Genomic DNA, 12,002 nt, shown 5'->3' with positions numbered 1-12,002 from the left:
ATCTCTTCCCCATTTAATGTGTTTTGGCTCTTTGTCAAAAATCAGTTTGCTGTGTCTAGACTGATCAAGGTCTGGGTTCTCATATCTGTTCCTTTGATCTACATATCTTTCATTGTACCAATACCAGGCTGTTTTGACCATTGTGGTCATATAGTAAATTTTGAAATCAAGGAGTGAGAGGCCTCTAACTATTTTCTTCTTCTTAAAAAAGTGCTTTGCTTATCCCAGGACTCTTTCCCTTCCATATAAAATGCATGGTTATTTTTTTTCCATTGCAGCCCTTTTTAAATTATCTTCAGCAAAATTTTACTCTCATGTGATATTAATAATGTTGCTCAATGCTTTCAATAATCTGTTGGATCACCTTCTGTTTTTTGGAATGTGCAAAAATATGAATCTTTTTCAATTGGTTGGCTAGGTCTTCCAAATGTTTTAGCAAAAATAAGTGAGCACCACTAGTGCTGCATCTGTTTGTTCCAAGATGGTGATATTTCATTTCTCATACTTTGGAAAGATTCTAATGTGTCTTCTGGAAATTACTGGAGTCTAGTTCTTTGCCAGTGCTTTCAGAGCAGCTTGCACTTTTCTGAATTGCTATTAGTACCAGGACATTAGATTATCCCTTCTGATGACATACACCCTAGTCACACCTTTGTAAATAGTTTGTTATTATTAGTATCAATAAATCAGTTCCAACTCCTAGTGACCTTATTTATAACAGAGCAGAATGTTAGATACAACAAAAGAAAAAATGTTAGTTCCAATGCCATCCTTTTGATTGCTGGTATATTTAAATCTGTTGCTGCAGGTGTTGCATTAGTCTGTCTCATTGACAGTTTCTCTCATTTTGGCCTACTTCTCATATTGGCCTATTATATACCTACTATATAACTAAATGGAGTCCTGGTGTGGCACTGTGGGTTAATGTGCCAGACTGCAAAGCCATTTGAACTACAAGATCTGCAGTTCAAGCTCACCAGCTGCTCCTTAGAAACCCTATACAGGGTCGCTATGGGTCGGAATCAACTCGACGGCACTTGACAACATATACCTAAATACCATGTTCTTTTTTAATAATTGGTCTATCCAAAGTCTCATCATCCTCCCATCTAATGAACTTATTGATGATGCTTCTCAAACACTGATTTGTTTGTAACTTGTTTAAGATGCTCTAGTTTGCTCAATTAGATTTAGCTATGTTTTTGCCAAGATGAGACTCTTACAGGTAAATATCTAAATCATGCAAACCTGATGTCAGATTGAATCTTTCTCAAACTCTAGGTGGGTATGCTTCCTAAAATTCTACTGCTTCTCACTCCATTCCAAAACAGTTCCAAGAAGTTATGATTGAGCCAATTATTTCTCTGTTAAACCTAACCAGTCTTTATTTCTATAAGTGTCCTTACTTTCCATATTATCAAATTATAAATAAAGTGATAGAGAAAAACCTATTTACTTGCAAATGGCTATCAGTATACCATTCAACTCACTATCTCTAGAGGGAAATGCACATCAGTTTCATTATTAGGATTTATTTACAAATCAACTATTTTATTTGACATGTTAATGCAACTTGGAAAGATTTTTTTAGAACACTTAATAAAAAGAATTATAAATTTGTTGTTTTTATTAGGTACTATCAAGTTGGAACTGACTCATAGTGACCCTATGTACAACAGAATGTCACACTGCCCTGTTCTGTGTCAACCTCATAATTGTTGCTATTCTTGAGTCCATTGCTGCTGCCACTGTGTCAATCCATCTCATTGGGCTCTTCTTCTTTTTCACATATCCTCTAATTTACCAAGCATAATGTCCTTCTCCAGGGAACTGACCCTCCTGATAATAACTCTGAAGTAGGAGAGATGAGGTCTGGCCATCCTGACTTCCAAGAAGCATTCTGGCTATACCTCTTCTAAAACAGATTTGTTTGTTTTATAATTTATACTCATATAAATACCAAACTCTTGTCTCATGTGATAAATTTCTTCTACTGTTTCCATAGTCATAAATTCTGATCTATATTGTCAGGAAGCTACATCCCTTCCTTGTTGTTGTTAGGTGTTGTCCAGATGGTTCTGATTCATAGCATCACAATGTACAAGAGAAGGAAAGACTGCCCAATCCAGGGCTATCCTCACAATCTCTGCTAAATGTTCAGCCTATTGCAGCTGTCACCATGCCAATACACTTCATTGAGGATCTTCTTCTTTTAGCTGATCCTCTACTTTACCTAGAATAATGTCCTTCTCTGGGGATTGGTCCCTCCTGATAATGTGTTCGAAGTATGAGCGACAAAGTCTGACCATCTTGGCTTCTAAGGAACATTGTCTGTACTTTATCCAAGACAGGTTTCTTTGTTCTTCCAGAAATCCATGGCACTCAAATACCATAACTCAAATGCAGTTTTCCCTATTCATTGTCCAAATTTCACATGCATAAGAAGATACTGAAAATACCATGGCTTGGGTCAGGAACACCTTAGTTCAAAAACTGACATCTTTGTTTTTGAACACTTTGAAAAGGTATTTGGAACAGATTTGTCTAATGCAATATATGATTTGATTTCTTGACTGTTGTTTCCATAAATGTTTATGGTTGATACAAGTAAAATGAAGTCTTTGACAACTTCAATCTTTTCCCCATTTACCATGATACTACTTGTTGGTACAGTGGTGAGGATTTTTGTTTTCTATACATTAAAGTAAAACCCAAACTGAAGCCTGTGGTCTTTGTTCTTCATAAGCAGTATTGAAGGTCTCTTCACTATCAGCAAGCAAGGCTGTATTTGCATATTATAGGTTGTTAATGAGCCTTCTTCTAATCATAATGTCATATTCTTCTCCAAAGTATACAGCTTCTCATATTATCTGCTCAGTATACAGGCTGAATAAGTATGGTGAAAAAAATACAACCCTGGCACATACCTTTCCTAATATTAAGCCTCTCAGTGTCCCTTTGTTCTCCCTTGTTCTGTTAGAACAACTGACTCTTGGTCTAAGTACAGGTTTGTAATGAGCACAACTAGGTGCTCCAGATTACTCATTCTCCACAATGATGTGTATAGCTTGCCATGAGCCCAATCAAAAACCTTTGTGTAGTTAGCAAAGCATATGTGAATATCTTTCTGGTATCATTGCTTTTAGTCATATTCCATCTGTCAGCAATGATATCCCTAGCTACATGTTCTCTTCTGAATCTAGCTTGAGCTGCTGAAAGCTCCCTATATATATATTATTGAATTATCCTTAGCAAAATTTCATTTGTGTGTGAGATTAATGGTGTTACCCAAGGTTCCCACATTACATTAGGTCACCTCAGTTTGAAAATGGAACAAATATGAATCTTTTCCAATCAGTTGGCCAATAGCTGTTTTCCAAATTTGTTGGCATAGATAAGTGAGTGCCTCCAGTGCCTCATCAGTTTACTGAGATTCAATTTGTGTTCCATCAATTCTCAGACTTGTTCTCTGCCATGCCTTCAGTGCACCCTGGACTTTATTTCTTCCTTCAATACCATAAACTGTTCATAAGCAAGTTAAAGTTGAAGAAGTTAAAACATTGCATTAAACAAATCTGGTGTATAATACCTGTTGTCAGCAATGATATCCCTAGTTACATGTTCTCTTCTGAATCTGGCTTGAGCTTCTGAAAGCTCCCTGTATATATATTATTGCAGCAATTTTTGAATTATCCTTAACAAAATTTTATTTTAAAGAGGTCTTTTACTTAAAGACCTCTTTAAAATTTTCAAGAGCAAAGATGTCAGTTTGACTAAGGTGTGCCTGACCCAAGACATGCTATTTTCAACACATTTGTAGAATAATTGATGCATTTGAGTTTTGGTGTTAGAGGAAAATATTGAAAGTACCATGAACTGCTAAAAAACCAAATAGTCTGGTTTGAATAAATATAGTCAGAGTGCTCTTGGAAGTCAGGATGGCCATGCTTCATCTACCATATTTCAGATATATTGTCAGGATGAAGAAGTCACTGGAAAAGGCTATTGTGTTTGGTAAAGTGGAGGATTGGAGAAAAAATGAAGAGCCCCCAATGAGATGTATTGATACAGTGGCAGCAGCAATGGGCTCAAGCCTAGCAATGATTTTAACATTGCTCATTACTCCATGGTGCCCAGCAACAAGAACAACAATGCCTAGGATATTGATGTTGATGCATTTCATTTCATTTTATACAGTTTCCAATTTTCCTAGATTCATACATTCTTTGTTCTTATTATTAATGGATGTTTACAGCTGTTTTTCTTCATTTTGAGTTGTGCCCATTAATAAATGATGGTCCCAATGGCTTTACTTTATTTGCTTCACCACAGTCAACTTTACTTTGAGGGGGCAGCTCTTTCCTAGTTGTATTTTGAATTCCTTACAAATTGAGGGGCTCATCTTCTGGCACTGTATCTGACAATATTATGGTGCTTTTCATCATGTTTCAATATTCTGGTGCTAGCTGACAGTGTTCCATTGCTATTCATAAAGATTTTGGTGGCTAAACATTGAGAAATACTCTACCTCCCCTTCTTCCAAATTTGTCTTAGTCTGGAAGCTCAGCTGAAACCATTGTTGTAGCCCGATAGAATTTAAAATACGGGTGGCATATATTCTAGCACCACAACAATATATAAGCATAATACAATACCTAATACACCAGAGTACAACAAACTGTTTATAACAACAGCTTATTTGCTAGTATATAGCAGTGCACAAACATAGTTCCTATATTTGATGTTCATGACAATCATGAAAAGTACAATCACAATTCCTATCTGTATATGATGTTACCAGAGCTCAAGTTTAGCTGACATGCTTAAGGGTCCATAACCAAAGAATTCTAGTGCCAAAACTTGAATGATGGTCTGATTTCTCACCCTACTCTCTTTCCATTGCACAGTACTAACTGTTATCTTTACAAGAAATGATTTTATAGTAAAAGCATATCATTCATTTGTTCTAATGTTGTCATAATGTCAAATGGGTATTATTACTAGATGTCAGAAGGAAATAGCCTTCTCTGTCAGTCCATTTACCTTTCCAGAAAATCAGAAGAAAAGCCTTATTGAACAAGACTGACAATCAGGCAAACAATGTTGTTTGGAGGGAAGGAAATTTTTTAACTCTTTATTGTATCCTTAAATAATGTAGTCTAAGATACAAGGGGATAAAAATCACCCTTGGACATAATGCGTATATTAAAAAGATATTGGATAAAATGAGATGAAAGAAATATGAAAATTTATTTCCAAGGTTTGGGTTTGCCATGGTCACAGAAGACCAATTAATTCTTCAAAGGTTATCACAGATTCTAAGCTGAACTAAGTAAGATGCTTTGCAAAAACACAAATTTCTTTAAAGCTTATCTTTATTCCCACTTGGGAAGAAATAGTTAGCATTCATCACATTAGATAATTTTGAAATTTAATTAACATTTATAAAGAATGATATGACCCTCAAATAAGATATACTTTAAGATGAAAAGTAATCATCAAGATTAATCAGTAAATAAAAGTTGTAACTTAAAATCAAGTCTTCAGGACTAGGTAGGTAATTTACCCCCAAAAAATATTTTTCTTTTACTTTTTTTATAAACTCACATATGCATATAAAAATAGAATACATTAATGGATTTTTTCTTATATTCTGTTTATTATTTCCTTTTCCAGTGTGTGCAAAGCAAAATATTTCCTTACCACAACAAGCAGGTTGTGGTCTCTAGCCAACTAAATTCTTGGAGGTAGTATCTAAAACAATTTGTTATTGTTGTTAAGTGTCGTCGAGTCAGTTCTGACCCATAGCGACCCTGTATAGGGTTTCCAAGGAGCAGGTGGTGAGCTTGAACCACCAACCTCGCAGTTCAAATGGCTTTGCAGTCTGGTGTATTAACCCACAGTGCCACACCAGGACTCCATTTAAAACAATAGCAGGTCATTATTGTTGTTGTTGTTACGTGCCATTGAGTTGGTTCCAACTCATAGCCACCCTGTATAGGGTAACCGAGGAAAAGCTGGTTAGTTTGAACTGCTGACCTTGCAGTTCAAATTGACCTTGAGGTTGAATCCTTATTCTACAGGTTCTCAGACAAGCCAAAATAAGTAGAATCTAAATTTATGAGTACAAACTTGTTACTTCATAACCTTCTAAAATTTCTTGCTAAAACCACCAGTCTGCTCTACCCATGTGATAAGTTATCTTCTTTAAAATTTCAAAAAGTCTGCCTTGACCCATAGGACATTTAATAAAAAAGCACCCCATGAATTTTGCATGATTTTGAAGATTTTTCATTATTTGATCCTCAGTTTTATCACTCATAAATGAAGAATCTTAGTTTTAGTGTGGCACTGTAAGATAAACCCTGGACTGTTGACCACAAAGCCAGCAGTTCAAACCCACCAGCTGTTCCTCAGAAACCCTAAATAGGGTCACTATGAGTCAGAACAAACTCAATAGCACTTAACAACAGTAAGACTACCTTATCTTCAGTTTATCTTCAAGTGTAATAGACTACACATGTAGAAATTCCATAGACATAATAAATCTTCCCTTCACATCTTCCTAAACTCCTGCCTTTCCAAATTTCCCAAGTATTTCTCTCTTTCAGGAAAATTATTTGTTTAAGTTTATATAGATGGAATCCTTGATAATGATTCTGAGTGACATGATACTATATGCTATACAAACCAACTAATAGATATATCCTAATAGCTCATCCATCTACATGTTTTATTTTAAAAAATATGTTTTAAGAAAAATATCTAAGTTATAGAATTAGTTCTATTTTTCCTGCCATCTAGATAACTTAGAAATGATGTTACAAATAAGTTGATCCTATAATATAAAAGCTCCATTTGTTGGTTGGTTGGTTATGTGCTATGAAGTCGATTCCAACTCATAGCAACCCTGTACAAGGTTTCCGAGCTGTCTATCTTTATGGGAGCAGAAAGCCTCATCTTCCTCTCTTGGAACAGCTGGTGGTTTCGAACTGCTGACTTTGTGGTTTGTAGCCCAATTCGAAATCATTATGCTACTACTTTATTATCATCAAAAAATCTATTAGGCTTATGAGTGCTGTTTTTGAAATTAGTGGCTATAGTTTTTTGTTTTGTTTGAAGTATAACATTATAATCTATCTGATAATATTCACTTAACCTGATCACCCACTTTCTAAGCCCATGCATAAGATTTTATTTTCCCAAAACCCATATAACTTGCAAACAAACGCAATTCTGTGGTACAATGAATCAAATATGAAGTTTAACAGAAAGACTCTGAAGTCAAGTATATTGATATTGTTTTCCTACACACCAAAGAAGTTCTTGCCTCCTTTCTACTGGAAACTGACCAATTATTGTGGTTTACCCAATTATCGCTTCCTCACTCTTTGATAAACCTTCCTTATATTCTCTGTGAAACTACCTCTTCTCTTTTGCAAGCAAATAGGTGGGCCTGTGATTGTTTCCTAATATTTCAGTTGGTTAAGTAATTGGTGCATTATTCAAACTAATTAAGTATTTTTTGTTGTTATTGTTGTTAAGTGCCGTCGAGTCAGTTCCGACCCATAGCGACCCTGTACAGGGTTTCCGAGGGTGTAAATCTTTACGGGAGTAGAAAGTCTCATCTTTCTCCCGCAGAACAGTATTCTTTATAGTGGTCTTTGAATTTGACCAGAGGTTCATTTTTTTTTTTTTTAATTTTTTTTACATATCAATCCTAAAGCAGAGTTCAATGAGTCTGTCTTCATTCCTTCAACAAGATTCCTATAATTGTTATTGCTGTGTGCTGTTGAGTTGGTTCTGACTCATAGTGATCCTTCATAGGGTTTTTGAGAACAGCTGGTAGATTTGAACTTGTCTTTAGCAATACAGAGCTTATGTTACAGTGTCACACCAGAGCTGTAGTAAACCTGATTTCTGTAATTCCCAAGGTCTGGTTACTCAGCATTTATATTACCTTTGTGACCACTACCAAAGTCTTACAACAATTATATTGTGTGTGTTTCAATGGTAATTTAAAAGATGAATTGTTTTCTTTTAGAGTCATTAAAAAAAAAAAAAATGCTATGTCCTGGTGCGGTGCTGTCGGATCGATAAAGCACTGGAGTGCAAGGTCGGTCTGAACCACAAGGTTGGCAGTTCAAACTCACCAGACATTGTTTGGAAACTACACAGGGTTGCTATACACAGGACCGACTCAATGACACTTAACAACAACAACAACAACAACATATTCATTAATTTACCAAATAATTTTGTAAACTAAAAGAATAGTTTACAAAATTTAAATGTGCACAATTTTCAAGTTAAGAACATTTAAGTGACTCCAAACTTCAAAATTATTTACTACACCAATAGCTTCCTATGAACTTCAGGTGTAGCACTGTAGATTAAGCGCTGGACTGGGAACCACAAGGTTGGCAGTTCAAACTCACCAGTCTCTCCTTGAAACCTTATAAAGGGTTGCTATGAATCAGAACCAATGGTATTTAATACAACAACAGGATGGGGAAATGCACCAACTATTAAATCCAGTGATGATGAAATTGAAGAATTCTACCAACTTCTTCAGTTTGAAATTGATCAAACGTGCAATCAAGATGCATTGATAATTACTGGTGATTGAAATGAAAAGTTTGGAAACAGAAACGAAAAATCAGTTGTTGGAAACTATGGCCTGGGTGAGAGAAATAATGCTGGAGACTACATGATAGACTTTAGTAAAATCAGTGAGTTTTTCCATGCAAATACCTTTTAAATAATGCAAATGGTGACTATCACATGGACTTCATCAGACTGAACACTCTGTAATCAGATTAAGTACATCTGTGTTAAGAGACAATGAAGAAGTACAATATCATCAGCAAAAATAATACCAAAGACATAATGTGGAACAGATCATCAATTGCTCACATGCAGGTTCAGGCTAAAGCTGAAGAAAATATAAACAAGTACAAGAGAGCCAAATTATGACCTTGAAAATATTCCACTTTAATTTAGTGATCTTCTCAAGGACAGAGTTGACACTTCTGGTCAGAGAAGTGGGATGACATCAGGAAGAAAGCAAAAGGTCATGAAAAAGGAAGGAAAGAAAGAAAAGAACAAAATTGATCTCAGAAGAGACTCTGAAATTTGCTTTTGAGTGTAAAGAAATTAAAACAAATAGAAGAAATGAAGAATTAAAATTGCTGAATAGAAATTTCAAGGGCAGCTTGTGAAGACAAAATAAAGTGTTTTAGTGAAATGTACAAAGATCTGGTGTTAAGAAAACCAAAGGTTTTTAACTTGTTAAGCATTTCTAAAGCTGAGTTAACTGAAGAAATCATTCAAGCCTCAGATGGTAGTTATGAAGGATTCTATGGACAAAATAATGAACGATGCAGGAAACATCAAAAGAAGATGTAAGAGGGAAGGTGGAATAATGCCATGGGAACCAGAGTAAAGGTGGACAATACACTTTGTTGGTTTTGCTTTGTTCTGATTTTCTGTCTCTTTCTTTGGTACGGGGAGTATCTGTTCATTGACCAACCACTGTGCACCTCCATTCAGGTCACTAGAGTGGTTGCATAAGCGAGTGGACACCCCCATAAAACCACCACTAATGGGTTCTTCTGCCATCCATGCATGCAGATACTATCAGCCCAAAACCTGAACTTGAACTGTGTTTTTGTTTTTTAATATAGAAAAAGCAAGAAAAGGAGTTTAGACAGGGAAAGAGAGTTTAAAAAACAAAACAGGCTAAAAATTAAATTAAATCCTAAGGTATAGCATAACAACCAACAGTGGCATCTTGAACTCTCTCAGACAGCTTTGAAGGCAAGAAACTGCAAGAGGATGTTAAAGTCATACTCATATTGTTGTTGTTGTTAAGGGCCATTGAGTCAGTTCTGACCCATAGGGGGCCTGTATAGGGTTTCTGAAGAGGAGCTGGTGAGCTTGAACTGCCGACCTTGCAGTTCAAACAGTTTTGCAGTCTGGAACATTAATCCACAGCACCACACCAGGACTCCATACGCATATATTAGGTTACAGATTTATTTATTTTTTTTTTTTTGACTCTCCCTTTTCTGTGATTACAGAATACAGTATCCAGTCTAGTTTTTGTTGTTGTTATTGTTGTTTTTTTCCTTCTTTATTTGGTTTTAATATTTTGCTGTTTTATGCTCTCCCTTCTACCTTTGGGGGACTCTTTCTTTCTCTATATTAAACAACACAATCTGCTATGTGGACCTCATAGATGTGTACAGATCACTCAATCCAACAACAGCACAATACACATTCTTTTCCAGTGCACATAGAGCATTCGCCAAAATAGACCATGTGTTAGATCACAAAATAAATCTCCATGAATTTATAAATATCAAAATACTACAAAGCATCTTCTCAGACCACAATGCTATCAAATTAGAAATCAAACATAGGAAGATGAAGGAAAAGTGACTGGGTAGTAGAAGAAATAAAACGTGAACCCACAAAGTTCCTAGAAAAAAATGAAAATAAAAACAAAACATACCAAAATCTTTGGAACATGGTAAATGTGGTGCTGACAGGACAATTTATTGCAATAAATCCACAGATTCAAGAAGAAGAAAGAAGCAAAATTAACACATTAATACACCATATACAATAATTAGAAACATACCAACAGACGGACCTACAGCCACCTAAAGAAAAGAAAAGAAATAATAAAGATTAGAGCAGAAATAAATGAGATAGAAAACAGAAAAGCTATAGAAAGAATCAATAGGATAAGGAGCTGTTTCTTTGAAAGGATTAATGAAATTGAAAGACCATTAGCAAACCGAACAAAAGAAAAGAGGAGAAAACACAAATAACACACATTAGAAACCACATGGGCAATGTCACAACAGAACAAAATGAAATCAAAAGGCTAATAACAGAATACTATGAAAAGTTGTACTCCAACAAATTTGAAAACTTAGAAGAGATGATACATTTTTGGAAAATCACGACCTATCTAAACTTAAACACAGTGAAGTGGAAAACCTAAATAGGCCCATAACAAAAGAAGAAATTGATCAAGTCATCAAAATCTCCCAATCAAAAGAAGTCCAGGCCCAGATGGCTTCACTGGTGAGGTCTACCAAACATTCAGGGAAGAGCTGTCACCAATTCTACTCAAATTATACAAAAATATAGAGGAAAATGGAAAACTTCCTAATACATTTTATGAAACAGGCATAACACTCATACCAAATCCAGGGAAAGACGTCAATAAGAAAGAAAATCATAGATCAATATCCATCAGGAAAATTGTTGTTGTTAGGTGTCATTGAGTCAGAACCAACTCATAGTGACCCTATGCACAGCAAAAAGAAACAATGTCCGATCCTGGGCCAACCTCACTACTGTTGGACATCAGGAATATAGATGTAAAAAATCTCAACAAAATCCTAGCCAACAGACTCCAGCAGCACGTCAAAAAGATAACACATCTTTTTGTGAGATTCATATCAGGGATGCAAGGATGGTTCAACATTAGAAAAACGATTAACATTATCCAACATGTAAATAAGAAAAAAGAAAAGAACCACATGATCATATCAATTGATGCAGAAAAGACATTTGACAAAATCCAACATCCATTCCTGATAAAAACACTCAACAATGTAGGAATTGAAGGGAAATTCCTCAACATTATCAACAGCATATACACAAAAGCAACATACATTACTTTCAATGGAGAGAAACTAAAAGCCTTCCCTTTGCGAACAGGAACCAGACAAGGATTCGCTTTGTCACAACTCCTAATCAATATTGTGCTGGAAGTCTTAGCAAGAGCTATATGGCAAGACAGAGAAATTAAATGCATCAAAATTGCAAAGAGAAAGTAAAACTCTATTTGCAGATGATATGACCCTATACATAAAAACCCCAAAGACTCAATAAAAAAGCTACTGGACCTCATTGGAAGATTCAGAAAAAAAGCAGGATATAAGATCAATATATAAAAATCAGTTGGATTCCTCTATACCAAA

This window comes from Chrysochloris asiatica, unplaced genomic scaffold (assembly GCF_000296735.1).
Source record: "Chrysochloris asiatica unplaced genomic scaffold, ChrAsi1.0 scaffold00058, whole genome shotgun sequence".
Classification (NCBI taxonomy): domain Eukaryota; kingdom Metazoa; phylum Chordata; class Mammalia; order Afrosoricida; family Chrysochloridae; genus Chrysochloris; species Chrysochloris asiatica.
Note: the sequence above shows the minus strand (reverse complement) of the source record.